The sequence below is a fragment of the Anabrus simplex genome, chromosome 1, assembly GCF_040414725.1.
Source record: "Anabrus simplex isolate iqAnaSimp1 chromosome 1, ASM4041472v1, whole genome shotgun sequence".
Lineage (NCBI taxonomy): Eukaryota > Metazoa > Arthropoda > Insecta > Orthoptera > Tettigoniidae > Anabrus > Anabrus simplex.
The window spans coordinates 667,643,998-667,671,322 of NC_090265.1; the positions used below are offsets into that span (position 1 = coordinate 667,643,998).

The window sequence follows — 27,325 nt, forward strand, 5'->3', positions numbered from 1 at the left end:
CATTATTATTATTATTATTTTACGAGTAATCTTGTTCTAGCGTTAATTTAGATTTTCCAATTTTACCTAGATCGTGCAGTAAGAAGCAGTGTTTTCGCCACGTACTGGCGCTATAGTCACAGTACCAGTGAGAACAAGGCATGTGGAATGGGTGTTCTGTCACATGTAAAATACGGTGCGAGTTCCCCATGACTCACAGGCAGCTTTCGCGCAGCAGCTGTTGCCAGTACACATAATATACTGTACATATTACACTAATGGCTGTTTAGTTCCCATTGTTGGCTGTCCTGTCCTGCCTTGTTAAATAAGTGCGAAACGGCTTCAATTTATCGTCATTGTACAGTCATTAGCAGAAATATGGTGCCATATTCAAAATGCATTTTAAAGAGATGACCATTGTTTCGACAAAGGCAGAATTTGTGAAATGATGTTTAAATTCGCATTTGCACTGTCTGTTTTATGCCTGATACTTTGTGGTCTAATTTTGATCGCATTAATTAAATGTCCGTAATGTGAATAATACTGGCAGTGCAGACTGCTTTTTTTTTTTTTTTTTTTTTTTTTTTTTTTTTTTGGAAAGGCTAGGAGGGCGAAGGAAGGGACCGTGCAGGCACCATTCAGACACGAAATGGTGAATACTAAACCTCGGATTGTAGTCAAAAACCTATTTTGTTCCTGAAGGGATAACTTAAAATGAAGTTGTATTTGCACATTTCATGTATTTATAAGGTAAAATTCTGTAATCCTATAGTGCCTAAATATGACTAATTTGATGTTAGAACCTTTAATTGTCTATATTCCTGTAATTCCTCTTGTTATCCTTAAAATGATTAAAATGCTTTTTACTTTATTCCGAGAAACTAAAACATTTGCCGACTCGTTTGCCGATAGTATATTCTTGAAATATTTTCCAAACAAAATCTTAAAATCTGAAGCTGTAAACCACACTCCCCGAAGTCCTTAAGGACCTCCCGCAGTACACGCCCGTAGTCTGTGCGAGTATCCATTGACCTGTTGAAAACAAGAAATTGTCAGCTTTCAAGCCGTCATTAATTAAAAGGTTACCGGAGCTTCCCCCCTTCACATCGGATGGTAAAATTATATTGTGGCGAGTGAAATTTGTTTTGTATTTTTCCCCCAAAGAGTTATTCCCGAGCGAGCTGGCCGTGCGGTTAGGGGCGCGCAGCTGTCAGCTTGCATGCGGGAGATAGTGGGTTTGAACCCCACTGTCGGCAGCCTATCCTTGTGTAGCCGTTAAACCACTAAGAAAAAATATAGGGTGTAGTAGCTATGTAAACATGATAAGGTTAGCATAGGATAGGGTGGCATTGTGCATCAAATCAGTCTAAAGACTAATGACCCACACAACATTATTATTATTATTATTATTATTATTATTATTATTATTATTATTATTTACGGAATGAACCGTAGCCGGGGATGAGTGGCTCAGATCTTCTGATCTGAAGTTGGTGAGTTCGATCCCAATTCAGTCCGGTGGTATTTGAAGGTACTCAAATACGCCAGCCTCGTGTCGGTAGATTTATCGGCACTAAAAAGGAACGTTGTGTTTTGCTTCAAATTTACAATAGAATGAACATTCTTGACAGTGTATGTATAGGTAGGGACTTGAAGAAAAAGGTTAGGATGGCAAGTGAGGGGAAAACCCATTGGAATGTCCCATGGAAAATATTTGAATTTGGAATTTCTTGCCTTCTGTCACTCCGTCTTTCTTTGGATAAATCAGCCTTCTTCCCCAATATTCCTTTCTCAGTAAATGTATCAAGTTAATGTTGCTCCATAAGTAATGTATATACAATTTTGGTTGAGGAAACACAAAACCACTCTTTGACATTCACAATGATCTTCTAACAAGATGCACTCAATAGTGAGTTTTCTCCTCTGTTTCTATCTACGACACAAGAGAACTCACAGCTAACAGTAGGGAGGAGTTCACGTTAACAGTACATTTATCAGAGTGGGCCTGGTCGTGTTCTGTGTCTTGCAGCCAGCCACAGAGTAAATAAATACGAGTGTTTGTATCTTCCCTCTCTAGGGGGTTGAAATATACTGTGCCCATTATTGGTTTCCTGGCGAATACAGTCCAAACCACGGTCTCTTAGGCTTATCCAGGAGGGGAACAGTGTAGACTGCTGTTATAATAATAATAATAATAATAATAATAATAATAATAATAATAATGTGATGTGTCTCCCGAAAGATCCGATACAGATTTTCTAGTTAATGCCCTGAGTGATCTGCACGCCTTGTTTTTGTTATGTGTGTGTGTGTGTGTAGGGCCCCTAAAGAAACTGCTGTTGAGGTCGGAAATATACAAGAATTGGCACTTGGAGATCAGTCTGGAATAACGTTTTTAAAGGACGAGCCTAACACGAGTAAGAGGAACAAATGTAAGACTCACGTAGACCCCAAGGTCTCTCCTCTTGTGAGCGCACGTTAGTAACCACAGGGATCGTTGCTGAGTCTGAAATTCCGTCCACTTATTTCGCGTGAGGCTCTTCCTTTCATATTTTCTGTATTACCTCCCTTAGCCATTTCTTGTTCTCTTTCGACTCCGAGGATATTTTGGTAGTGACGCCTATAGTCGTCATAATATTAAAAGATGCGTTCTGACAGTTCTTAGAGCGAGGCCCGTTTACTGTCTGCCTGGTTGGTAAGAGGGGAGTCGGGCAGACTGACTGTGGTTACCATGGAGATAAGCCTGCCGGCCGGCTTGTGTTGCTTGGAGTTGCCAAATCTCTCACTACTGAGTTGTGCACAACAGAACACAGCGGTGTGAACAAACGAACAAGTGAGCCGGAAGCGAGAGGAAGGAGAAAGGAATGCAGGAATGTGGCAACAACGTGCAATGCTCCGCCCTCCAGATCAATATATCAAAACGCTTCTTTTAATATTACGTGTATAGAGAGACTTTCGTTATCCACGCTCTTCCTGGCCATTCTGTTCCTTTTACCGGTATTTTCATTCCTTTTTCGCTTCTGATTATTGTTAAGAGGAACGGTTGCCTAGTTGTCTGACTCCTTGGCCGAATAGTTGGCGTTGAGCCTTCGATTCAGAGGTTCCCGGGTTCGATTCCCGGCCAGGTCGGGGATTTGAATCGCGCCTGATTAATTCTTCTAGCTCGGGCACTGGGGGTTTGTGTTTCCCCCAACATTTTCGTCTTCATATTCAGGCAGCTGTACTACCAACCATCACAGAAAAACGCAATAGTGATTACATCCCTCCATACAGCGTTGGCGTCAGGTAGGGCATTCGGTCGTAAAACAGGGCCAAATCCACACAGTTCCTACCCTCAACTCCACAAGTGTGGGAAAAGCTATAGAAGAAGAATAGTTACATAGTTGTAATTCTTAAAACAATAATTACCACCCACAACAAGGCTCAGCTGGGAGCCCGTAATTGGTGATCGGTGGGAACTGCATTTTACTGTAAGTAGACAAAGCTGCGTGTTATAATGGAATGCATTACCTGCAGCTATATTAGAGCGTTTTCCCAAAAATGTAAGATGCTTCAAGAATAGATTCCACACTCTGTAAATTGTTTGTAAATTTCTATATGATGGTGTCATATTTTAATGCAACGCTCAACCCACTATAAATTGTACTATAGTATTGTAAGCTGCAGGCCTTTACTGGCAACATGTAGTGTTTATAGTGCACTATGTCTTCTGGTATGGGCTAGAATAAAATTGTTACTTTCATTGACCTGTCTCATTCTCATCCTTGGCTTTGACAATATGAAAGTGACATAGGTATGAGTGACGCTAGTAGTGCCATTCCTTATGCAGTCAGTCCCTGCTATGAATGGTGTGAAAATGTCACTCATAGGGTCGGTTGGTGCATGCATTTCAGTGGGCTTGGCAGACTGATGTGCAATAGCAACTTCTGGCTCAGTGAGGAAAGCAACGGGAAACTACCTCACTCCTCATTTCCCTAGTACGCCTGTTCAGTGACACCTAGGCCATCTATGACAGCTAATAGTGAACCTGTTGAGGATCCAACCAGCCTTCGGGCTGAATACCCAACATACATACATACAAACATTGTAAGCTGCAGTGTTAAGCACTGGAAATACTTCAGTTGTGTGTGGTGAAGTTGTATATGATGATGCTGGATTTACTGTAGAATGTTAAACTAGTACTATTTTTTGTAATATTTTCTTTCCATGGAATTGCTTGTTGTACTCTTTTTCTTCTTATTCTTCTTGTCGCTGTTGTAAGTCATAGCGTAACATTTTGAAATACTTAAGGCACTGTACGTGTGAATTTGTGTATGACGGTGTTATAATGTTAAGCTAGTAATAAGCTCAACCTATAGTACTGTAAGCCGTAGTGTTAAGCACTATAATAATTTCGTGTGGCTATTTCTAGCCGAGTGCAGCCCTTGTAAGGCAGACCCTCCGATGAGGGTGGGCGGCATCTGCCATGTGTAGGTGACTGCGTGTTATTGTGGTGGAGGATAGTGTTATGTGTGATGTGCGAGTTGCAGAGATGTTGGGGACAGCACATACACCCAGCCCCCGGGCCACTGGAATTAATCAATGGTTAAAATCCCCGACCCGGCCGGGAATCGAACTCAGGACCCTCTGAACAGAAGGCCAGTACGCTGACCATTCAGCCGACGAGTCGGACAGTGTTAAGCATTGGCAATACTTGAGTCGTGTGTGAATTTATATATGATGATGATGCTGGATTTAGATTGTTAAACTAGTAGTATTTCTTGAAATATTTTCCTTCGTGGAATTGCTTGTTGTACTCTTGTTGTTGTTGTTGTTGTTGTTGTTGTTGTTGTTGTTGTTTTAACTTTACTTTATTATCACACTACTGTAAGTGAGCATAGCCACCGGGATATTTCCCAATTGCGATGTATTTATTAATAAATATGGTCGCTGTTATACCTGTAAAACACTTTGTTACAGCTGGTCGCATAGAGAAACAAGCTACGTTCCCAACCGTAAAAAGAACATTTACAGTAGTAGTTGGAGTGCGATTCTGAAGCACCCTTCTCAAAATTGAATTGCTTCCTCCTGCTAGCAGTTCTTCTTTCCGGGCACGTAGATACAATACCTCGAAACTGGCGCTTCGAGGAAGAGAACGATTTTTACGTGCTCCTTCATTGAATGAGATTTAGGCAATGTTTTTATATCCGAAGTGGCCCTAGTTGTTGGGTCTCTATCAGACGCGAAATATTACATTGTAAGTCTGTATTTTAATAGAAGAGGTACTGGAGAGACTACTAGGCTACAAATTATTACAATATTTCTAAGCAGAGAACTGGTGGTGGCGGTGATTATTGTTTTAATAGGAAGTACAACTGGGCAACCCTCCTCTATTAACACTAATCAAGGAGAAAAAGGGAATGGATCCGACACTTTGAAAATGAAGATAATAATAATAATAATAATAATAATAATAATAATAATAATAATAATAATAATAATATAACTAGCAGCTTCCCGCTGGCTCCGCCCGTAGTGCGCAAAGTATGGTGTCGTTCGTTACTATCCTCATGGATGTTTTTGCAAAGTTTCGAGTTAATGAAATAAAGCACATGATCTGCTGTGGTAATAGAATGTCATATTATGTCAACAAAACACCTGAAAATACATCACACAAAGAAATTGAATTAAATGTTCCTTGGAACAACATTACGCGCCGAACTGTTAAAAAGTCCTTCAAAGATCTTAGTCATGGAGACAAATGTACTCATAACTTTTCTCAGAATCTATTATTACCTCAAAAGAAAGCGCTTGATCCACTGAGTGGTTTTAGACCAAAACGAACTGCGTATCTCAATTAGAACGAAAGATATGATTGCTTCAATGAGAAAAATGTTGAAGAAATGAGACGTCAAAAGCTTGTGTACACTGTCTACTAGGGCGAATGTTGAGTTATAATTCTTCTTAAATTAGTTTATCTTCCGAGCTCGATAGCTGCAGTCGCTTACGTGCGGCCAGTATCCAATATTCGGGAGATAGTGGGTTCGAACCCCACTCTCGGTGACCCTGAAGATGGTTTTCCGTAGTTTCCCATTTTCACACCAGGCAAATGCCGGGGCTGTACCTTAATTAAGACCACGGCCGCTTCCTTCCCACTCCTAGCCCTTTCGTGACCCATCGTCACCTTAAGACCTACCTGTCGGCTCGACGTAAAGCAACTTGTAATATATATAATTTCGCGGAACCCCTAACATGGCCTCGTGGAACCCCGGTTAAAATCGTTGGTATAGATATAGCTGGTGTTTGTGGGATCTGAAGGGAAGACTACTCGTGAATACGACGGGATGGGAGCTATCACTGATTGTGTGCTAATATTTGAACTCAATGAACTCTGCTCACAAATGATAACAATTGTCGTTTCCTATTGTGTAATAACCAGAAGGTCACCTTCAAGTACTGTTCGCATGATATATCCTTCCGTATCGGGAGTACGAGCAGGGGAACAAGTAAACGTCAACATATTTAAAATATTAAGTTATGATTGCTTAATTAATTGCTTTATTACTCCATCCAAATTTCTGCTTCGTTTGCCTTCTAGTATTTGGGATATTTTAATCAGGGCAGAAGACAAAGGAATTGTTGTTTAATACGTCAAATCTATCGGAATGTGTGTCAAACCCTTGTTCCTTTTATCTACGGGTTCGGGCACGAAGTGAGATGAATCTTCGTAAGTAAGTGTTTACGATCGGATGCCCTACCTGATACCAGCTTCATCACACGAGTGAATAATCCACAGCCTGTTTCCAGTCATTCGACCGGGTCAGGAATGGAATGAAGGAAGCCCCAATCTAGCAGCGAGGATAGGAATTGTGCCGTCTGCCGAAGCCTGTCGCACTCCTCTGGGGCAATGATTAATGGCTAACAAATGAAATGAAATGATATTGGAGAGTGTTGCTGGAATAAAAGATAACAGGGAAAACCGGAGTACCCGGAGAAAACACTGTCCCGCCTCCTCTTTGTCCAGTGACCGGGATTTGAACCACGGACCCCAGAGGTGAGAGGCCGGCTCGCTGCCACCTGGGCCACGGAGGCTCTGCAGCACAGGAGTTAATGAGATGTAATTAATGACGTGATATATGATAACAGGAAGGGAGACGGTGAAAGCCGGTGCCAACATATAGCCTACTCCTGTCGAATAGCACCAAGGGGTCTACTCAAGACAACGTCGCCATTCGACGACAAATCATCAGCGTCATATGCCTTCACTTCATATGAACACTGCGGCGAGATTTTGGAGTGGAAGCCAGGCTTTTTGGCCACGATCTAGTGTTTTGACATTGTCTTGTACCACCTCTCCTATCCTGCCGGCCAGAGTTGGTGAACATTTTTTGACCAACGGGGCTTGAACCGACTAACCATTGTGTCAGGCCTATCTAAGACAAATCCACTATATCACTGTTTTGACTGTTGTTGTAAGGTGCTACATCCAGTTACATTAGTACATTGTCGCTAACCCAATAGCAAATACAGTAGAGACAATACGTGACACTTCCGGATTTAGCCTTGTTCAAATGGGAGACAGTTCGCAAATGGCGTGACCTGGAAATTCGCGCTAAATTCAAATATCAATGCAAATGCATATACGGAAATGGATAAGTAAATTACGTCTAGAAAGAAAGTGTTATTAAGAAATTAACTTCAAAGTTGGTAAAGCAATTCTGGATAAATGAATGAAGAATTATTTAACAGGGCATTATTTAAAGACTGAAATTAGACATATAATCAAGATGTGAAATGGACTGGTGTGAAAGGGCTTGATCTTTCATTTATGCATTACTTTTTTAGCTTTAGTATCCTGCCTGAACTTCTACGGCTAGATTTGTTTTTGTTTCTCATTTAAAAAAGCATTATATCATCACATTAAGACACTTATCAATAAAAATATCGGCAAATTCTTTACACATATGATTCTATTAATTAACATTTAAGAGCTGGGCAATTTTCCTCTTAACTTGAAGCCTACTATCAGAAATAAAATCTATAAATTTAGCCTCAAAAACATCCAAAATTTCCCTATAAGCAACACCTGCCATTACTTTAGCGTATAGGATATTTGCATGCATCATAATTTTGTTTCAAAAAATATGTACATTTCTTAAAACACCCATATTTTCTTCACAGCTTGACACGCATTACGGCATTCCAAATGGGGTAACTTGGAACACAAGCAGCCGCACAAATATGCATTTTCCTGAATTAAATCAAAATCCACATATTACATCTACAACAACACATCGGTATTAAAGGTTAACTGCTGCACTGTACGATAAAATAAGTTTATTATATTTTAAGCCAGTTAAAATATGGGTCACGCAGGTCAGAAGTTTACGAAGTACTATAAAAATCTCGTGTCACTGGAAGAATATACATGCAAGCACAATATTTACTTACATTTTCTTGTCACGACGGAAACGGAAGAAAGACCGCGAATCCTTCGGCACTTTATACTTATTGCAGCCAAACACAAGCACATACCTTTTCTCTCATATTGAGAGGAGGTATAAAGGAATGACACACGCTACTATATACTTATGTCAGCTTACTGCAAACGGATAAATAACGCCAAAATCTTCACAAACAAATACACGTGCTCTTATGACAGAAACAGTAACTCCAGATCACTCCGCTAGACAGAGCTCTAATCACTGTCCCTTGATATTTCGCAGACTGTAGCGTATTGTCTCTACTGTATTTGCCAATAGTTTACAGTGGATAGTGTGTTTTCATTGTAATATACAGAAAGTGGTTCAGTCCCGCACTGAAACCCTTCTTGCGGGCATCACTCGACACTAGCAAACCGCATCCTTGCTTAAGCATGTGGGACAGACGTCCTTTCATCACCGATCGATATAATAAAGCCTATTATATTGAAAGGATTGTTTAAGGTGCAGCACCTTTCCACAACTATAGTTATTTTTATAAGATCAATTATGTATTTCGAGACATGAAGTGATACAAAATAAATGGTATGTGTTGCATCTTTTTGTGAGATTGCTACATTTTGCCACCTTTTCTCTTCTATTTCATACTTTAGCACCTTTCTCCTCCACATTTATCTGCGTTTTAAAAGAATAAACAGGATATATTTTCTCTTCATGAACAGATTTTTAAAATTTTGTTTAATCAGAAGTCAATAAAAATTACCAAATACATATTAAAATATAATTTATGAAAACCACCAGTAATTCATATCCCAGCAATAATGACCAAGTTGCAGCTGTGAAATCAAATTAATATTTAAACAATGGTGCTGCAACAATTTAAGTTCAGTGAGTACTGGCTGGCCGTGTTCGTGTTTTACCAGTCCGGACAAGAACTTTTTATTTCACAACACAAAATCTTGCCGAAGGGTAAGAAGATGCATTTTATCGAAACTAATGGCATCATTCTTCGATGTACCGTCTGTGAAGTAAATATTGCAATTAACTATCAAAAACATTGAAATGTTGTGTGTAATCCAGTATAACAAGTTTATTAACTTCTAGAACCCACTAAATGGGATAAAAAAAGCTCGCGTAACTGTTTTAAATCTTAATAAAGTGATTTCATCAACACTTTTTTTGCACCTTTTACCTTTTTGTATGTATTTCTCGAACACACCTCCCCCCTTTTCTGGCCATACTTTCCATCTTAAAATCCTTTCCCTAGCTATTACATCATTTTCAGAAATAAGCCATTTTCGCCAGTACACTAATTCGGATATTGTAATAAATTGTGTACATATCTTATATTTATTCTTCACACACCCCATTCACTTACACACTGTTGCATCACGCTGTACGCATTCTACGTCAGAACTTGCGATCATGATTCCGGCACAGCTCATTCGAATGTTTAGTGTATAAACCCCTAAAAAATGACCACCATCACCACCAGTATATATGTCAGGTGCGGAATCATAATACGATCTGCAGAACTGCTGAACCACCAGAATGAAGGCTATATAAGGGGCGATCATAATGTTTCCGTTCGCCGGCCGTACAGTCCTGAATCGGGATGCCTGTCAGGCAAAATCGCCGTGAGCATTGAAGTACTCATCCCACCGACGCACCAGGTTGAAGATCTCTGTGTGGTAAAACACTGTGTCCTGGTGCGTGAGGAAGTCCGTAACCGCCTGCTGCACATCCTCATCGGACAGGAAGCGTCGTCCCTTCAAGGCTATTTGAGGGGACTGAAGGCGTGATAATCACATGTGGAGAGATCAGGACTATAGGGCGGATGCTCGAGTGTCTCTCACTTGAGTTGGCATACTTCCTACGTGACGACCTTTGCTGTGTGGGGACGGGCGTTATCATAAGCAGCAGGACCTCTGGGAGTAGTTTTTCCCGGGCGTTTCGTCTTAATTTCCCGCCGTAATTTATCCAATGATAGAGACACCAGGTTCCTTGAAATCAATGAGCAATGGACTCTGGTAGTCAAAGAACAGGGTAAGCATCACCTTTCCCGCCGACGGTTGTCTCTTGAACTTCCTGGGACGAGGGGACGATGGATGACACCACTGCATCGTCGACGCTTTCTATTCCGGCTCCCAGTGGTGGTACCAGGTTTCGTCGCCTGCAACATGCGCTGCAAGAACGTGGAGCCTTCCACACTGAAACGCATCAGGTGCTGCAGGCAAACAGCCATCCGGTGTGCTTTTTTGTTTGGCATTCAACGCCCGGGGTATTCACTGGTTGCAGGCTTTCCGGTAGCCTAACTCCTGCCGGAAAATGTGTTGCACGCTACCGAAGCTGATGTCGAGATCCATTGCTAGCGCACGAATGATTATGCGCCGGTCCGCCCTAATCGCCTCATCCACCGCCCGCTTTTTGTTGTCCATAATGGATGTGGCTGGCCTCCCAGATCGACCAGCGTCTTGTATCAGAACGCGACCCGCACGGAACGCACGGAACTTGGTGCACCATCCCACAACGGTGGTTCTCGACAAACATGCTGCCCCATGCATAGTTTTCATTCTCCGATGGATGTCCACCGGTATTTGTTCTTCGGCAGCCAAGAACAGAATAACAGCAGGTTGGTTCTGTTTGGACGCATTTGGTAATAACGTCGCCACAGTTCACTTGATCGCATTTAACGCACGCACCTCGGTACGACTCGATTGCCACAATAATCCCTTTGCCTACTTGTCCGTGTTTATATACCCGCATCGGAGTCGCGCTACGTTGCATGTCCGCTGCAGCAACAGCCTCAAACGAAAACTTTTTGATCGCAACTTATATAGAGCAAGGAGCGATCCCGTTCTTCATATTGTGCGTTTTTATCGAGCGAAAGATCGATACGAATTCAGTTACTGGTGATCTGGCAACCACAGAACATTAGGTTGAAAGCACGGGAGCACATTTAGCCACATATCGGAGAAAGCTGTGGTTAAGAGTCGCCCGTGAGGTTATGTATGGTCTGCACGTCTTGCAGCACTGCTGACCTATTCTCGTGTATTGGAGGAGGTGTATCACTGAGACGTCCCATTTCTCCCCAAACGCGGCTGTAGATATATATTGTTGTTGTTGTTGAGGGCGAGTACCTGAGAGACCCAGGGCGAAAACTATGCCCCTTTACTCATCTGTTTCCGATGGCGGCAAACGCTCTCGTCTCTTGAACTACGACCCTCTTTGGGATGACCTTGTGTTGCTGGATGCGAAAGAGAAGAAAGGTCTGTACTGAGTCTCTTTTACAAACCCCGACCGTCCAGCGGCGTTTTTACTCTCCCAGACCTAAGCAGCTGTAGGGGAGGCGCGCGTATAGTTCTTGATCATGCAAGGAGCGTGCACATGTTCGACCTAGCATCAGTTGCCAGTCTGAATCTCTGGTGAGACAGTTACCATTGCAACACCATATTTTCGTATATAAAAGTTATTTTAAGTACGGGTCGGCTCGACAGGTACGCGATGCATTTGTTCAGCAATTTCCTGGTGAAGTGCCACCTTCATGAGCACAGATTCACGTAATTGTAAATACATTTGAAACCACTGGCTCAGTGCTCAATAAAAAAGATGCGCGCACAAGAACAGTTTTAACAGAGGAAAAGCTAGATGACATTGGTGCGAATCTTGAACGGTCACCAAATAAATCACTCACAAAATTAGCACAGCGAGTACTTCTGCACACAGAGCTACAAAGCCGTTACACATCAATACGTACAGGTTTACATGGGCCCATGTTTAAAACCTGCTGATCCAGCCACAAGAGTGAGATTATATTGCATCAATGAATAATCGTTAATTCGACCCACAGTTTGTGTTCCTTTTGGATGAGGCGTGATTTCATCGTAATGGTCGTGTGAACAGTCATAACTCTCGCTATTGGCGTACAGAAAATCCTAATGGTGTTTATGAAGTCCCTCATTATGAAGGATGACACTTACAGCATCTTATAAGGTAAGAGTTCATGTAAGATTGGATACACGCTTAAAAGCAGGGCGGCCACGCGCGACGTACTTTGGGCTGAGTCAGCTGCTGTAGCGCACAGTACAAACCCCGTTGTCCGGTCTGGGTTTATAAGACAGACCCTGTAGACCTGGCTCGATGACTTGTATTGAAATGTCATTGCTCCGGGTTGGCATCTTGCTCTTAGATCGCGCTGTGGTGAAGAATTATTTCAAGGGTTTAAACTGATCTTTTTTCGACAAAAGGTTTTAATAGGTAGTCTTTCACTTTTCGTAATAGAGCTGGCAAGATGAGACACGCCGTAAAAAGAATTGTGTCAATGCAAGAATGAACATTCTACAAGTAATCATAAAGCTTTTTCTCCATAATGGTACAGACGAAGGTGAATTCTTTGAAGTTAGGTAGTCATGAAATTATTATTATGTTATTTGCTTTACGTCCCACTAACAACATTTACACCGGGTGAGTTGGCCGTACGGTTAGGAGCGCGCAGCTGTGAGCTCGCATCCGGGAGATAGTGGGTTCGAACCCCACTGTCGGCAGCCCTGAAGATGGTTTTCCGTGGTTTCCCATTTTCACACCAGGCAAATGCTGGGGCGGTACCTTAATTAAGGCCACGGCCGCTTCCTTCCCATTCCTAGGCCTTTCCTGTCCCATCGTCGCCATAAGACCTATCTGTGTCGGTGCGACGTAAAGCAAATAGAAAAAAACGGTTTTCGGAGACACCGAGGGGCCGCAATTTAGTCCCGTAAGAGTTCTTGCACGTGCCGGTAAATCTACCGACACGAGGCTGACGTATTTGAGCACCTTGAAATACCAGCGGAATGAGCCAGGATCGAACCTGCCGAGTCGGGGTCAGAAGGTCAGCGCCTCAACCGTCTGAGCTACACAGACCGGCAGTCATGAAAATGAAAATAGAAACGATAGTGTTATCAGATAACGATTTCCCCCCTCCATTAAGAAAGCCGGCTCCAAAAGGTTCTAGGGCATTTCGTACCACTTGACCGGCTGATTACCTGCGAAGTGACAGCTAATGACTAACTTTTTTTTTCTTTGCTAAGCGGAAGATATGCTTTTTTGTAACTGTTTTTTTTTTTTTCTGTACAAATCAGTTGTTTATGTCGTCCAAGTCACTCGAAATCAGGAATTTTTACAAATTGAGATGTATGTTTACTTGAATTATTTCGGGAATTTCAAAGCTGATAGGACATGGAAAGAGAGGGACATTTATAGACGTTTCCGCGGGTGCTGCAATGGATTGGGCGTCACAGAGCAGAACCACCGACATAATTCAGTATGTTGAAAGGTGGGTCGTTCTACCACCCTCGTTTCATCACCACAAATGCCCGAACTGCTTTGTTATCAGAGTTGAAGATGTAGGAGATGTAATGACAAGAACGCAAGGAAACTGAATGGTAACGTTAAAACTTGTTTTACAATGTCGTACGTCATATTCTGTGCTTGTCGCGCTGGCATTGAAGTGACATATCCGGAACCCTGCGTGTGTGTAGAATCTTGATAAACCCGCTCTCCTGGGTGACATGTGTCAGCTTTGCTTTTTATGTATCACACGGTAAGCTCTGGAACCCATCACTCATACAGCTCGCAGCTTCAAAAGCTGAAGGCGACAACAAAAACCTCCCATGTGAGAATTCTTTGTTATGTTGCACACTGGTAAATATTTGCATCAAGCCTGCACAACATACGAAGTAGAACGAGTCAGAATATAAACGAGACCGGAGAAGTATATTTAACATATGAACTGACTAGTTGCTGTACCCACCGTTGATGGGTTAGTTGCAACAGTTATGCCATCTGGTGGAGGTGAGTGGTAGCAGAAGAGACAGAACACACGTCAGATAACAATGAGAGGATGGTGTTCTACATCACTTGACCAAACGCCAAAAATAGATGTTTACAGAAACGCAAAATCCTGTGTATTAATTCATCTTTCGGGTGAAATGTAAAGTATTATAGGCCTACACCAAACTGAAGATAAAAACATGAATTTTCTTGTTAATGTATCAAAATTAGTGATTTTTGAAGTAATATTGTCGTAATCTGAGATAATGGCGCTTGGTCATTTGATGCTTTACTACGCTTCCTCGAGTTTTTCTTGTTTCATTTTGTTTTGTTTTTCTTTTCATCCTGGGCTGAGTGAGGTGCTGGCCTTCTGACCCCAACTTGGCAGGTTCGATTCTGGCTCAGTCCGGTACTATTTAAAGGTTCTCAGCCTCGTGTCGGTAGATTTACTGGCAAGTAAAATAACTTCTGCGGGACTAAATTCCGGTACCTCATCGTCTCCGTAAATCGTAACAAGTAGCTAGTGTGGCGTAAAAACAATACATTTAATGATTATTATTATTATTATTATTATTATTATTATTATTATTATTATTATTATTATTATTATTATTATTCAGAAGACATCTCAAACCGAACAAAGTTTAGGTCAGTGATCGACAGATTTCAGGGATTCCATGACGAACCAAAACTTAACCGTGGGTGAACGTAAGGAAGAAGACAGGCTGCCAGAGAAAGGATGCTTAAGCTCTGGGCAGTGAGAAATGTTTCCAGAAACATGCAATTGTTACCTAACGTGGTCTCTAATGGCCGTAAACGAATATATTATTATTATTATTATTATTATTATTATTATTATTAGTAGTAGTAGTAGTAGTAGTAGTAGTAGTAGTAGTAGTAGTAGTTGTTGTTGTTGTTGTTGTTGTTTGCATCACCTGACTAACCAAAAATTTGTCATTTTATGATTCAATTTGACTTTTAAAAATCAGTAGAATATCTAACGAATTTTATTTACTTATTTATTTAATTCCGTTTACCCTCCAGGGGTGGTTTCACCCTCGGTTTCAGTGAGAGATCCCACCTCTATTGCCTCATGGGCAGTGTCCTGCAGCGTGAGACATTTGGTCGGGGACATACAATTGGGGAGGAGGAGCAGTACCTCGCCCAGGCGGCCTCACCTGCTATGCTGAATAGGGGCCTTGCGGGGGATGGAACGATTGAAAGGGATGGGCAAGGAACGTACGCCAAGTTCCATAAATGTATGCCCTGTTCGAACAAACAGACAGAAATCTATTGGAACTCTAAAAGTTCGTTTTCTGAGAATGATTTCTCTTGTAGAGTGTTTCCATTCCCATCCTCTCCATGGGTTTTGGATTTTTTGTGTTTGTTTACTTGTTTCTTGTGTATGTAAAAGCAACTGACACATACTTGAAGCGACATTTTTATTTACAATTACCAAAGCCAAAAAAAGTCTACTATCGCTCAGAGTATTATTATTATTATTATTATTATTATTATTATTATTATTATTATTATTATTAGGAAAGCCTTATCCTCCTTGGAAAAATTAGGCGAACGGTCCTTTTTCTGCTTAATTTCAGACATAACTTTCTTCTTTTCACCACAGAACACGTGAATACGAAGGAAAACAGTCTCAAAATGCGCGCGGCGACCACCGATATTCAGCTGTTTCTGCGCTGTTGCCAAGCGCTCACATATGAACTGGGATAAGAATTGAACTTCGGTTAGTTGATCTTAGGTCTGTGTTATACAACACGACACCGGTCTGATCATAGATCATTTTCCGAACTTAGATCAAAACTGATCTCCAGTCAGTGATGTTTATACAATCGGCCCTTAAAGCACCGAGATCGTACAGTTTTTCGCGTTGCAACTCTGGATTAAAAGCGTTGTGCATCGGGCGATTGGGCGCGGCCATGCCTAATTGAGATAATACTTTGACATCATCAAGCACATGTTCTTAATTGATATCAACGCCTCATTTGTCCTCGGACACTCCCGGCACTAAAAGCCATACGCCATTTCATTATTTTCAACGCCTCATTGTACATTTCTTCACTGATTTGTAAATTTGTGCAGTCCGATTAGACTGAAAACTGGCTTGGCTTGCAGCATTTCGAGTTCTTCGACCGAAGTTGCTCCGCCCGCGTGTTATAGGCGGCATGAGTCTTGAAATGAGTACACTGTATACGGAAGCACGCACAAAATAAATCAATCGACCAAAGAAATCGATGAACTTGTTTGTTGAGAAGCGAAGATTTAAAAACAATCAAGGTAGACAAAGGTCTCTAAGACAGTGCGTGCGACTCGCGACTGTCTGGAGAGCGTACGCGCGAAACCAAAACCCAAGGAGACATTCTTCCTGTCACAAACTGAGAACTAAGCGAGATAAGAACTTGGGGTTTGTTTTAAAAATAACTTCCATATATGAAGACCATTTGTCTCGCTTTAACCCCCTCCCCCCCCCCCCCCATGCAAATTCAATAGCAAAGAAGTTGGCCAGCGGCTGACTTTATCATGCCTGCACATAAAAATCTCTGAACATGACTGAAAAGAAACACAAATAGTGCATGTTCTCATCATTTAAATTTAAAAACAAACTTATCTACGTCGAGCTGAAATGTTCCTTTACCAGCAGTGAAAAAATTACAAATATAGTGAATATAAAATAGGAGTTATGACATGATAAGTTCTATGCAATGAAGATTTTGCATTTGAGGTAACATTCCATTATATTAACATTTTCAAACTCAATTATTTTGTAAAACTTTCTTCTGTTAATGGCATCAAATGCGACTTGAAATTTTGTACATAATCCGATATTCACTCATTTTAACCGATAACATTGAGATTTACGGACATTTGGCAAACGCGCTGGATTAGAGGAGGACAGCGCCAAGCGCAAACGTGAGAGAAGGAAAGAGAGACGAACAGTTTGAATGGAAAAAGAGGAATGGGGCTTTTACCCTTTTTCCTGGCATTTTTCCAATTTTTCTCTTCGTAAAATCCTTACTCGGACTTCGACGAATATTTGAAAAAAAGAATTAGCCGAATTGGTCCAGCCGTTCCCGAGTTTTGTGCTTAGCAACACATTTAGCGATTCATTTTTATATATATATATATATATATATATATATATATATAGATTATCACCTGAAGAAGCACATGGTGTCAGGATTGACATCTTGTCTCAACGAACTTTTAAGAGTTCTGTCTTTATGAACGTTTGTTCGAGTATCGCTCGAAAACAGCTAAGAATAGATGCTAGCGTACAGATCATTTGAAAATAACGAAATTTTAAAATCAGGAAAAAACAGTTATTGTATGTTTCTCAGTAACTACTGGGAAATGCTACATAAGTAATATTACCGGTATTAAAGATCGCAATGGTATACGAATATTTCCGTCAAACTTGAAATAATGGAGGGAAAAGTAAGTAATAAATAATTACATGGAATCTCACTACTTCAGTCTAATATTGTAGACTTAAGGCATATCAAATAGTGTGACAGTAATATGAAAGTTTTTTTGCATCACTACCACTATTGCTTTGGGATCTATAGGAGGCGTGGCGTAGGCGGAGCTAGCTGGGTCACTGCAAAAGGTCTTCGCGCTCCAATTTGGCTCTCGATATCTATAACCATCGTCTTGGTGTCGACATTTCGTCTCGATGAGATATAACAGAATATGCAGTAGTATATCTAATTGGTTTCTGTCGCACGTGTGAAGCTGGCGCAGTTTTAAGCCGGATATCTTTTTTTACGCTAATCCTATGTAGAGGAATATATTCGTGTTTTAAGTGTTGTTGTAGTGGTAGGCAGTACTGTATCCACGAGCTGCAGGAATTAATCACACGCGGCTAAAATCCCCAGTCTGGCCAGGGATAAATCCCGAACCAGTCGACGGAAAACGGCTACGTTGATCTTTCCGCCAGGGAGTCGGAAGCTTGTTGTTTTTGTTCTTCGTGGTACTTCAGCTGACCCTTCGCGAAAGCATATTAAAATAACGTGAAACGATACTTGAAGTAGCATAGAGGAGAGATCCTTCCTTTGTGCTTGCCAGAGACCCACCATCCTACCCCTAGAACTACTCTTATTTATGTTTAGAAGTTAATACTATCATTTGCTTTACGTCCGACTAACTAATTTTACGGTTTTCGGAGCCGCTAAGGTGCCGGAATTTAGTCCCGCAGAAGTTATTTTATGTGCCAGTAAATCTACCCACACGAAGCTGACGTATTTGACAACCTTCAAATACCACCGACCTTTGAAGCGGTAGAGGTGGGATACCTCGCTGAGTCCGAGGGAAAAACCGACCCTGTAGGATAAACATATAAAGAAGGAGTGAGGAATGCATCTTCAAAATGTCACCATACCTTATTCTTACACCTGTATGTACAGCACAAGGAGGAAAACAATGTCATATACAAGGAAATCGTGTAAGGCCTATCACCATAAATTCAAAACTGTTCCCGTCTGATGGCAGAGCGGATCACTAGTTAGTACTTGAAATGTTATAGGATGCTGACTTGACATACTTAAACTTATACCAATGTCTCTTTTCTTTTCAGACCTGGCTGCTGAACTCGAGCGAGGATCTCCTTGTATCCGTTAAAGGTAAGGAATAAATTAACAAGTGTTGCCTCAACTGTTAAAATACCAGAACGAGAGATCCTGTTTCATTCAGTGAATGTTTCAAGAGTTTCTGCTCTGTGTTGTATCCATCTGTCAGTGAACTCGATTTGAATGATATATGCATGCCATTTATAATGTGCAGTGACTTGAAACGATGATTCATCTATCGATTGTTATCGACTTGTGACGTTGCAGGAAACAGCTACCCATATTTCAGCAGTGAATAATTAAAAATAAGAACGTATCAGGGTAAAAGGAAATAAATTCAACGATAAGAGTCGACCTTTAACACTTTGCACCAGAGTAGCAAACATGCTGTGACTCAATCCTCCTGCCAGCAATGATAGTGCAAGACTTCCAGCATTTACTCGGAGGCAAAGAGAGTAACTTTCCACGGACAGTTCTGCAATAATGTTTAATGCTAACAATTGCTTCAAATTTGTCATGTATTTATTCACATAGCTCAGGTTTGAGGATTGACAGTGGAGATAAGTGTCAGTGAAAATCAATTCTCAAATAGACAGGAGGAGTTTTATCCCTCCAATCCTCCATCCTCTTACATTTACCAATATAATATACTAGCGGCTTCGCCCGCGTTTACTAATTACACCGCGTTAGATGTCTCTAAACCGTTTACTTAAGAGCAAAAGAAAAACATATTTATTATCATACATCGTTTTCACTTTTAATATTGGTCATTTTCTATTATTTTCATATTTCACCCCCTAGGGGTGTCTTACTCTACAGTTTTCTTTCCCAAACAGTAAGTCATATGAATATCATCATGTTTGGTTGAGAGCTATGCTGGAACATGCACACGTAAATCCATGATCTCGGTCATTTTGGACATTCCCCATCCCGATTGGGAATGAATTTTGGCTCAAATGGCATCCAGAGTGTCACGGTTCATCTCAGCTACCCCAAAGACTATGAACTTGCCACTAATATCGGGAACATGCACTTTTCATTTTCATATACCGTTTATAGAAGCAGAAGAAGATAAGTTTTAAGAAACACATCATAATCTTCACATATTGTTTGTTAGGCAACCCACTGATCAGACTTGTCATGCGGTTTGCTTGCCTTTTTTAAAATTCACCCTTCTCACCCCCTGTGCAGAACTACCCACCAGGTTTCGTTCAAACCAGTTCCTAAACCCTCCCAGGAGTAATATAAACAAAATAGACATACATACATACAAACAAACGTTCATTTATATATATATATATTTATCCGCAATGTCAATACTCCATGCCTGCCGCGTGACTGAATAATCACGGAGTGATTTTCTTTTCTCATTCAGTCGCTTACGAACTAACTACTAAACAATTTTCTGCAGCAGCAATAGCAAGAAAGACGATAATCACGATGACGATGATTTGAACTCATTTCTATCAGTATACGGTCATATACAGAAACTATAACATAAAAGGCGAACGTAGTACAAATGTACACTAAATCTTGATATTTTATAAATGGACAGAAAAGTATGAAAAAAATAATTAATGCACAAACAAAATGAATGAAAGTAGAATGTGAAATATATTTTCCTAAAATCATTCATGTCTTCAGGCCTTTTCAATCATGGGGCGAAACGCTGGTAATTTCACGGCTGAAATGCAATCGACGAAATTAAATTATGGTTTCCTTCTAGAAACTTTTTATGTATATATTTGTGGCTTTGGCATCAGAGAACTTTTCACAACTTGGTTACAGCCAGAAACATCGCCACTCCACAAAGCACAGGGAAGTTCATAAAAGGTACATATTATAAAGTTCCTGATCTTTCAGTATTTATTTCGATACGTAATAGTCAAATACTAGATGTCAAAATTTATATAAAACATAACTCGGATTTTTCCTATCCTGAAATGACTATCCGCTAACATTCTCTCTCTCTCTTTTTTTTTTTTTTTTTTTACTTGTCAGTTGCCAAATCTCTTGTATCTCCTAACAAACAAATTGAGTCATTGGTGTAAAAAATCTCCATACAAGATGAGGGAAGGGTGGGCAGCATTGTCAGCTTCATGTGTTATCCGCGAGGTTCCTTGCAATTCCGTCTTATTTGCACATGTCGTCACTGCTGTGGCAAACCCGCGAATGTGACAATGAATGCTCTTCGTATCCATTATTTTCCTTAAAACTGGCCACGCCTCCCAGCCACATATTGATATGCACTCCATCAGAAAAATTTTCGTTGAGTTAATTTTTCCTGTGTGCGTGTGTAAAGGAAAATGAACCTTAAATACATAATATCCTTAATAATAATAATAATAATAATAATAATAATAATAATAATAATAATAATAATAATAATAATAATAATGCTACTTGCTTTACGTCCCACTAACTACTTTTACGGTTTTCGGAGACGCCGAGGTGCCGGAATTTTGTCCCGCAGGAGTTATTTTTTACGTGCCAGTAAATCTACCGACACGAGGCTGACATATTTGAGCACCTTGAAATATCACCGGACTGAGCCAGGATCGAAACTGCCAAGTTGGGGAGCCACCCAGCCCAGCACATCATATTCTAGGAGTGGTAAATATGTCATGCAAACATACATTCCTACAGACTAATGTCTTGTCTTTATCCGGCTTTCTTCTTATCCACCTACCTTCGCTAGTTATGTTTTACCCAGTTTTAATTCTGTTGTGATATAGCCCGTCGAAAGGCTGAAGGGAGGGAAGCTTTTAAGATTTACAATGTTCTCAGTAGCATAAATTATTATAATTATTAAAACATTTGATTGCCTCTGTGGTGTAGTAGTTAGCGTGATTAGCTGTCACCCCCGAAGCCCGGGTTCGATTCCCGGCTCTGCCACGAAATTTGAAAAGTGGTACGAGGGCTGGAACAGGGTCCACTCAACCTCGGGAGGTCAACTGAGTAGAGGGGGCCCGATTCCCACCTCAACGACCCTCGAATTGGTTTTCCGTGGTTTCCCACTTCTCCAGGCAAATGTCGGGATTGTACCTCACTTAAGGCCACGGCCGTTCCTCCCCTCTTTCTCGTCTATCCCTTCCAATCTTCCCATACCCCAAAAGACCCCTGTTCAGAATAGCAGGTGAGGCAGCCTGTGCGAGGTACTGGTCCTCCTTTCCAGTTGTATCCCCGACCCGAAGTCTCCCGCTCCAGGACCCTGCCCCTGAGGCGGTAGAGAGGGGATCCCTCGCTGAGTCCAAGGAAAAAACCAACCCTGGAGGGTAAACAGATTAAGAAAGAAAGAAAGATTAAACAATTTTTAAAAAAAGGTTTTAGAGGTTAAATATTTTTAACATTTGCAATCAATGATATTAAAGCATAGTTTCCTTCTGGGAACTTATTATTATTATTATTATTATTATTATGTCCGACTCGTTGGCTGAATGGTCAGCGTACTGGCCTTCGGTTCAGAGGGTCCCGGGTTCGATTCCCGGCCGGGTCGGGGATTTTAACCTTAATTGGTTAATTCCAGTGGCCCGGGGGCTGGGTGTTTGTGCTGTCCCCAACATCCCTGCATCTCACACACCAGACATAACACTGTCCTCCACCACAATAACACGCAGTTACCTACACATGGAAGATGCCGCCCACCCTCACCGGAGGGTCTGCCTTACAAGGGCTGCACCCGGGTAGAAATAGCTACACGAAATAATAATATTATTATTATTATTATTATTATTATTATTATTATTATTATTATTATTATTATTATTATTATTATTATTATTATTATTATTATTTGTTATGTATAAGGTTGTAACCCTGTGTATTAAGAGTTGTGTATTTATACCGCAAAATTCTCGCCCGCTAACTTATATCCTCAGTTTTTCTCTCTTTTTTTTTTTTTAAGAAGTGCTGGTATTGTGTTGGAGACAGCCTGTTGTTAAGACTGTTTTAAAGCGACTAACGTTCTTCAATGGAGTGCTGGTTGTGAGTCACAATTAAAAACACGCTACTGTAACTGCTTTTGCGTCGTCAAGCAATTATTTTCAGGATATTGGATTTCATTCCTCTTCGCTTCCGTCAAGGTGCTTCTTTTCTTAAATACTATTAAAGTATTGCTTTCAAAGGAGCCACATTCACATCAATAACGACGCTTTAAAGAAGTTCCAATACAAATAAAAAAAGGGATGATAAACTTGGAAGAGTATCATCTACGACGCGTATCTTTTCAGAACGTATAGAATAAGATATTTTTATTGTTTTTTAAACCCCGCTACAGTGGGGAAGTGAATGAGTCGTTTTGAATCTTTTAATTATAAGTCAAGACTCGAGAAGTTTTATTTTTGTTTCACCGTCCAGGCTTCATTGATTTTCTCGCTTCATTAGCGAGACGAGCGCATTCAGCTTCTTCAGTTTTTGACGGTTGTCAAACATTCAGAAAAATTCTGACGTTTTGAGAGATATACAGAGTTTTAAAAGGAGACTACGACGATCTCATGAAGAGGATGTATCTCAATGTAATTATTCCGCTTGTTTTTTAATTATTAAAACATATATTTCGTTGGTTTATCTTCCAGCACTTCATAAGGGACGTAACGAATGTGATACGCGCCCCCTGTCAAAATAAAATAACCGTGCGAGTTGGCCGTGCGGTTAGAGGCGCGCAGCTGTGAGCTTGCATCCGGGAGATCCTGGGTTCGAACCCCACTGTCGGCAGCCCTGAAGATGGTTTCCCATTTTCACACCAGGAAAATGCTGGGGCTGTACCTTAATTAAGGCCACGGCCGCTTCCTTCCAACTCCTAGGCCTTTCCCATCCCATCGTCGCCATAAGACCTATCTGTGTCAGTGCGACGTAAAGCAACTAGCCCTCCTCAAATACAATGTAAAACCTCCGAATAAATATAAACAAGAGGACCCTGCTACTTCGCAGCGTTCGTTATAAATAGGTCACATAACTCGACTTGATAAGCCTGTCGTAGTCATTTTTTTGGCTCCCCTTTTCAATGTTTTTATGAGCATTTAATGAGAAGCGCGTTATGGTATGCCGTAGTTCGTAGTCAGAATTCATCCATTCTGACGTCATTATGTCCTCTCTTTGGTAAAAAAAATCCATCCATATGTTCACTCTTTTATACTGCAGTTCTTGATGTAAAGCGTGGTATTGTGTCGTAGAAGTTCTTATGTATAGAGCTCATAGGTTCTTCTCGAAGGAGCGTTTTTTGCCAGGTAGAGAACTTTCTTAAGATACATGGCCTTCATTCGTTCTGGTGTAGCCAGGTTATCCTTCGATAGGTGTTCCCAATCGCATGTCATGAGGTCTGTTGGTACGTAGACTTTTTCCTCTCAGCAGCATGTACGTCATTAGGATCGCTCTGCCATCTGTTGAACATGTTTGGAAGCTGGGAAAGGTTCGAGAATCAAAGAGTATCCAGCAGGGAATAGTATTCTTCCGTGACCAGAGGAAGTGTATATTATCTGACTTAACAGGTAGTACTCAAACATGGCTGCATGCAATGATATTACTCAGGATGAAAATCTCATATGTCAGAATATTTATGAAAGTCTTAGTCGCGTAGCAACCTGCTAAGGGCAGAATGTATTGCGGGTTAGAGTAAGCCTTCGCCTGCAATTATTGGAGTGATCATTTAGTTATTTTATTTTATGATTACTCAAAGTTGGCTGAACTTACAGACCTATCATTGTCTCATGATTCACCGGCAGGTTAGAAAATGAAATGGCGTATGGTTTTTAGTGCCGGGAGTGTCCGAGGACAAGTTCGGCTCGCCAGATGCAGGTCTTTTGATTTGACGCTCATAGGCGACCTGCGCGCCGTGATGAGGATGAAATAATGACGAAGACACATACACGCAGCCCCCGTGCCAGCGGAATTAACCAATTATAGTTAAAATTTCCGACCCTGCTGGGAATCGAAGCCGGGACCCCTGTGACCAAAGGCCAGCACGCTAACCATCTAGCCATGGAGCCGGACACCGGCAGGTAATTCCGGAGAGAATAGAACAAACATGAAGCAAATCGCTCCAATAGAACGAACGGATGGATTTGCCAAAGCTGTTTTAATATATAGATTTAATTACAGCTGGTAGAAGTGTTTAATGTATTGTCAAGTTATATGACCAAAGGATAATTCATCATTGTAATATTATTTAAAAATAATGTTTAATAGGTTTTATTTGACTACCTGCGTGATTTAACGGCTAAGCTACTGAACTGCGAACCATGCACCACTTAGATGTTCGTACTTCGTTTCACTTTTTAATAACTTCTGAACTATATTCATTAACCGATACCGAAGTACCGGTTATAACCATTTATCCGAATACAACACAGAAACAAATACGAAAAATTAAATAAAAAACTGTTCAAGTAAAGTTTGAAAAATGTCAAACCGCATAACTGAAAAACTAATTATTAGCTTCGCGCAAAGAGAGGTCATTCGAAACTGAGTTGACTGACTTCTTATTGGCGTTATACACTGTTGTCGACTAAATGTGTGACAAAAGTTAAATGTTGTGCAAAATTTGTGTACGGTACTGCCTCGGGTGCACTACACATGAAGAAAGTGTCATCTCCTTACTAAAATATGACCGAGCTCGATAGCTGCAGTCGCTTAAGTGCGGCCAGTATCCAGTATTTGGGAGATAGTAGGTTCGAACCCCACTGTCGGCAGCCCTGAAAATGGTTTTCCGTGGTTTCCCATTTTCACACCGTACCTTAATTAAGGCCACGGACGCTTCCTTCCCAGTCCTAGCCCTTCCCTGTCCCATCGTCGCCATAAGACCTATCTGTGTCGGTGCGACGTAAAGCAACTAGCAAAAAAAAAAAAAACCATTACTAAAATATGATATTTTGGTATCAATTTTCATCGCTGTATTTATTTTAAAATAATTCGGCGCAGTTCTTTTCTGAGGAACATATCGCGGTGTTGCTAGAGACAGCATAGGACAATAAACTGCTACTACGAGTACATGCACCAAGTGGCAATTCTTCAACGCACAAATTGTATAAAATAAAAAATAAAAAAAGTGTGATTCTACAAAACCGCCCAGACTATTTCCGTTCAGAGTGACTGTAAGTTAAAGTACATTATTTTACGAGGAGTCTGCCGGGCCCCTTAAAGACCCGGGCCCGTTTGCATTGCAGGCCCTAAACGTTAAGCCCCTGCACTTCATCCTGAGACTGAAGGAGGGATCATTGCTTCGCTCAGCGTGTGTACCTCTGTATGTAGTGGCCTTGACACGTTAAGTCGGTTGTAGGTAAGTTTTAAGACGCTCTAGAACACGTGCTTTAACAAGTAGAAGCGCAGTTTCCTAGAGAACCATTAGACTACGCCCGCACCGGAAGTGGCTTGAATAGGTAGGTGCCTAGGTAGGTGTGTAGACAGGCGCTTAGGTAGGATATGTGATGGCCGCACTGCCGGGAGCTGTGTTAGTTCCTCTCAAGACGAGGACGGCTTATAAATGACTGTTTAGAAGTTGGGAAGAAAATTACTTCTTACAAAGAATTCTAGTTTGAAGTACAAACGATTCTACTTGCGTTCTTCTTCTTGTTGGGTACACGAAGTAAAAGAGCCTAGGTCTGTGAATGGGTCGTTTAATCTTCTCTACGAACAGTTAAGAAATCATCCGGACACATTTTATGGATATTTACGAATGGCTACAGAAATGTTCGATGTTCTGCGTACTAAAATTCAAGAAACGCTGCAAAGCAGGACACCAACTACAGAAAGAATGACTCATCGTCACTTTGAAGTAAGTAAAAGACCAAGGTATCATTTTGTTTTTATTACATAGGCTACTTTAATTTACATTTAAAGAAAAATGCGCGCAAGTCCAGTTAAAAGTGAACAAAAGCTACGTAACAGGTACGTCAAGTACATAAACAAGTTAACGTTTCTACCTGGATAGAAGCTTGGAAAAACAGCCCAGTTCGTTCGCTAGGATAGACGCTTAGCGACTACCCAGGGCGCCAAGCCAAGACGGGCGCTCCGTGCGGCCACTTCAATTAGTTCTTGGGAGTTCGTTCGCTTGGATGAATCATCCTAGCGACTATGCACCGTCTAGGCGCTAAACAAGCCACCTCTGTTGCGGACGTAGCCTTAACGTTACAAAAGGAAATGCGATTACCTGTTTTGTTTTAGAAAACTGACTTTTTAATCACGTGCTCAGCGTTTTGTGATACGACTAACCATCTGTCCATTGTTTTGATTTTTAGTGGATAAAACATGTGCGAGCTCAGTAAATACCTACCTATTGATGCTCATCGTTTTGAAACGGTTAATTTTTGAAAAATCAAAATGGCCGTGCGGTTAGGGGCGCACAGCTGCGAGCTTGAATTCGGGAGAGTTCGAACCCCACTGTCGGCAGCCCTGAAGATGGTTTTCCGTTGTATCCCATTTTCTTATCAGGTAAGGCTTTACCTTAATTAAGACCACGGTCGCTTCTTTCCCACTCCTAGCCCTTTCCTGTCCCATCGTCGCCATAAGACCTATCTGTGTCGGTGCGACGTAAAGCAACTTGTA

At 41.1% G+C, this 27,325-nt stretch overlaps 1 protein-coding gene across 1 annotated transcript in view; it reads left to right on the forward strand.

Moving 5' to 3' along the window:
- Window positions 1-27,325, forward strand: part of fz2 (frizzled 2) — a 320,663-nt gene that overhangs the window by 54,460 nt on the left and 238,878 nt on the right. Inside the window, exon 2 of the mRNA XM_067158671.2 lies at window positions 18,796-18,841. The gene's annotated coding sequence lies outside the window, so the exon portion shown is untranslated. The remainder of the gene's footprint in view (window positions 1-18,795; window positions 18,842-27,325) is intronic.